Raw genomic sequence first — 5,000 nt, forward strand, 5'->3', positions numbered from 1 at the left:
AACGCTGCAAAACAGTGATATCTTTGGTTAAAAGAGCATAAATAATCGTGCTGCACGTGCCGCACGGATTATTGCTCATTTTTGCGGTTCTTTGCATGACGACGACGTGAAATCATCACATTTTAGGTTTTGACGACAACGTGAGCATGCAACAGAGAATCTTCTATTCTCTATTTTCTCTCTGAAATCGCTCGTACCAATTTATTTTTAGGCTACTTCGCCCATATTGTAGCACGTGAACGAGATGGAATAATCGCGAAAGACTTATAGTAGGGCAAAATTTTATTTTGAGGTGACGTTTTCATTTCCGTCGCGTCGTAGATCTTAAACTCTCTGTTGTTGTTAAGTAAGCAAAACACAATCGCCTTTGTAAAAGTCCTTGGCTTTTACACTGAATTTTTTTTTGTTACTGAAAAGCCTATTTTATAACGTTTAAAATGAGATATTCTAAGCCACATTGCTATAAATAATCAAGTCCAGAAAAGTTAATGGGCCATTTCCCAGTTCCTGTTTGTCTCGGTTTCGAAGTGAGTCTTGGTGCTCAACTATTGAAAGGAAATAAGTTTGATTAGCATGAGGATACGCAACTCATTTCCATTTAAATGGTTGTGCACCAGGACTCGCTTTGAAACTGAGGAATGCAGCAACTCGCGAATGGGCTATTAGTTTCATATGTCTTTAGTTGAAGACCCAAGTTTTCAACCGAACGCAAAGGAAGTAAATAACCCGGGAGCTCCGCTTTTAGGCTTCGCTAAATCTCTTGGGTTTCACTCTCGTGACCAACATCGCTGTTTTTTAACAAAAACAAAAGAAAATGATTGCATAACAGTAGAGTTCAATTCCCGGAGGATTGGATCGGGACTCCAACATGGCCGCCGTTTCAGTGTTTGGGGACTCCAACATGGCTGTCGTGACGTCATGTGAAAACCTATCAATTTCAACTTTTGGCTACGGGCAAACTCGCCCATTCAATGAGTAGGGCTTTCCACAAGTTGCTCGAGATTTCCCAAAATCTTGCCCGAGATTTCTCAAAACGTTGCCCACAGGTTGCTCCAAAAAAAGTCAAAAGTTGCTTTTTGTTACGAAAGTTGTTCAAAAAAACAAAAACTTTTTTTCGTTTCTCTCTTCTTTTATTTGGTCTGGTGCAAAAATATGCGATCTGTAGAACAAAAGTAACATTTCTAAGCATTCGCGTGCAATTTTGCGTTGTAACCAGCTTTGTTAAATGAATTTGTTCGAAATACGTATGAGTACATACCACCAAATCTGGTCTTTTTTATTGGTTTTCGCAATAGAGCGGTTTTCAATTGAGTGTCGAAAGTAATTAGATAATTACTTTGGTTTATGATTACTTCACTCAGTGATTGGTTCAAAGTTCTCGCGCCATTTTTTCATTCATTCAGAAGTGAAACCAAAACCAATCGTGGCTCACGCGTGCACATTTTCCCGCGCTTTGTGTCGGCTACGTGTAATTACTTCGAGTTTTGATTGGTTTACTGGATTGTCTCAGTCCTTTTTGATTGGCCAAAGTAATTACTTTGGTTTTGGTTTTACGACACTCAATTGAAACTCGCTCTAACTGTCTTTAATTTAATATGTTTCTGGTTTGCAATGTGCTTCGTAACAGAGCTTCTTTTTAGACACAGTTTCCTTGCCTGCGTCACATCTGAGTTTACCCGACACTACAGTAAGATTCTCTCCTTTGAGCTGATTTAGTCTATCCCAAGCACTCACATTTGGATCGGCTCTGTTGCGGACGTTTCGCTTTTTTTCAGCTGGATTTGTTTGCATTTTGCGCTCTCTTCAAATCGCTGCTTTCGCTGGAGTACTTAGTCTTGCCCCTGTTTCTGCGGCTACCCTCAAAGGATCTGAATGACCTTCGTCACCTGAAACACTCGAATTAGTGAAGTGTGAATCTTCGTCCGCCATTTTTGTATTTTCTTTTAAAAGTCGTTGCAGCCCGGCTGTATCCATCTTTCCATGATCTGCCGCAGTGGGGAGAAACTGTTCCTTTTTCACAGGAAATTCACAAATTGTCCACTGAAACATTGTGAAATATGGAAGCATGGCCAATTTAAGCGCTAAAAGCTGCTCGGATGTCTCAAAATTTGTAGAAAACTAGAAATTGCTCAGAATGCAAAAAGTTCCTGGAAATACGAAAAGTTGCCAAAAAGTTGTGGAAAGCCCTATCCATGCGTGCCTGCTAATTCATACACTCAACGCCACAAAGCGATGTTAATAACTCCACAAAGTTCAGTTGACGGGCACATGCGAGAAGTATATACAGCCGTATACACCGTATATGGGTTGTTGACCAAGCTTGTTCGGTCAATATGGCTGGATATTGGCCAAGTTCTTTTTTTGCGTGTCAATGCCATAAACACCCAAGACAAGAACGGGGCCAATATCCAGCCATCTTGACCGAACATGCTTGGTCAATGAAGGATTTATTATATGGGATAAAACACCAATAAAATGATCTTTGATCTTGCAAGATAGCGCCATTTAGCTCGCTCGGGTAGCCAATCACAGCGCGGGATTCACCTTGCCCGCTCACGGAGCTAGTCATATAATGAACTAGACCCTCCGTGAGGGTACGCTGGGTTGCCTGTGGTACGTGCACCGTTCCAGACAATTTTTTCAAGTTGGGGGGTCATTAAGACCATGTAAGGGGTCACCCAGAAGTCATACCAGCAGAGGCCCTTTGGCTCACAGGTTCTCACACGTTCGTACGACGAAACAGATCTGTCCTTGCGTAATATGTAGCGCTAACAGTGCACGATATTGTTTTGGTATTGTCTATCATTGTAGTTAAGTGCCATGGTAGAAGCCTTGGGTAAATAGCCTGAGAAGACATGTGGTTACTAGCAAAGTACTGAACCCAGAAAGATTGAAGAAAATAAATGGGAAGTGAGAAACATTGGCTTCTGGGCTGACATGTTGATAAACTTCTTTTCACCACAAGTTTAAGCGTGCCCTCTGAGCATCTGACATCTACCCCTTCGTAAAACAGAAGCATTGGACCGAAAATACTATTAACGTTAACAAATGCAAATTCAGCAAGGTACAGATTTTGTTAGCTTGCTTTATGCAAAAACAAATATTGATGCAAAAGTAAATAAATATTGATACACAGTTTTTAGAAAGAGCAGAAGGAAGTTTCCAGGACGGTCGCTCGAGAATAACATATTTACAACATGAAAACAACATTAATTTTGAACCATGAATATAGAGTATAAACAGTTACGATCAGCGACAAACATTTTGGGAGATTTTTGCTACGTTCAATTTTGTTATTGTAAGTTTTGGCTGCACAAATAAATCACAAATCGAAAGTGACATCGCCGGAATTCAGCGGGCGCCGTGATTAAGTTACCGCGGCATGTTTACTTGCCAAACAGTGAAGCATCTGTGTTAAGTGATGGCAAGATACCGGGTTTTAGTAAGTTTCTTTTTCTGTCTTGAGTGTTATAAAGTTTGACAATAAATGACAAAAACAAAGATCACAATCGCCACCATTGTTTCTGCAAAGTCAAAAATTTACTCTCCAAGACGAGGTTATTTATCACCAGGTAATTTCATCATTTTGGAAATAGCAGCTACTTTATTATTCGCCGGCGTCACAATTTTTTGCTGATTTTGGGGCTCATTTTGTTGAAACTCAAGCACGCTTCCAACAGACCTGTTCATTTTCATGAAACCTTTAATTTCCTGCTTACAGAGCAAGACTAAAAATATCCTCCCGTATCAGGTTTCAACCTTATGCTCGAAAATTCAATACACAACATGATATTATAATTCTCAAAGGCAGAAAATATCACCGAATCCTTTTCCAGCGAAACATTTTATTGAAACAAACAACATAAGACGCACTAAAACGCCATTCGCGTTGCAATGACTTTCGACGCCATTGCTGGTTAACGCGGAGAATAGCAAACTCACGAGGCAGAATGTATATTTATATTTAATTAAGTTAGCACAACAGAAAAACGCTAACCTCAATTTGACACGAAAATGATTTACTATTGCCATAAAAACTATCCAGTTAAGCTCGCATATTATAAAACATGATGAATTCATAAAGGCCACCTTTTCCAGCGAACAATTTTTTGAAACAAACAACATATTTGGTCTTAGAGGCGAAAACCTCTTCCTATTTCATTGCGTGCGTGAAGACAAGAAAGTCAATCGTGTCAAATTACCATGTACTTCAGGTTCAAACCCTTTCTTTCCTGAAGAACATTTTCCTTGAATAACAAGAAAATGCTTTACTATTGCCATAAAAACTATCCAGCACACATATCATAAAACATGATGAATTCATAAAGGCCACGCGCACCTTTTCCAGCGAACAATTTCTTGAAACAAACAACATATTTGCGATTAGAGGCAAAAACCCCTTCCTATTTCATTACGTGCGTGAAGAGAAAAAACTCAATCGTGTCAAATATGCGCAATATTACAACAAACTAAAATTTCAGGATCAAACCGTTTCCATGAAGAACCTTTTCCTTGAATAATGAAGCACAAAATAGACGACAAGCTTTCTTTCAAATAATTCTTGGCTGTCACAGTTCCAATTTTTTTTTTACCTGAAGACTGTGCAGAGTTGATCACAGATCCACTTAAGGTGTTCGATTCGTTCTCTGTCTTTGTTGAACCCGTAAGTTACCAGAGAATTTTCCATTTGGTTTCAGTGTTCTACATAACAGCACACTTGGTAAATATTATTTTACAAATGCAGCTCACTTTGATTTCTGCTCGACGGGCGACAGATTGTTGTCGAAGTCCATGACTCGTCGCTTTTGAGATTCCAGGTGTTGGTTTTCACCGCCTGCCTAGTTTATCCAACTGACTTTCCATTATTGAGCTCTATAAGGGTATATTTTGCTTAAGGATCCACTAAAACGCCATTCGCGTTACATGACTTTCGACGCCATTGCAGGCTAAGTTAATGATTCTCCTGTGTCCACCAGAGAAATCTACGCAGTTCCACTACC

The sequence above is a fragment of the Montipora capricornis genome, chromosome 8 (genome assembly GCF_036669925.1).
Source record: "Montipora capricornis isolate CH-2021 chromosome 8, ASM3666992v2, whole genome shotgun sequence".
In the NCBI taxonomy this organism is placed as follows: Eukaryota; Metazoa; Cnidaria; class Anthozoa; order Scleractinia; family Acroporidae; genus Montipora; species Montipora capricornis.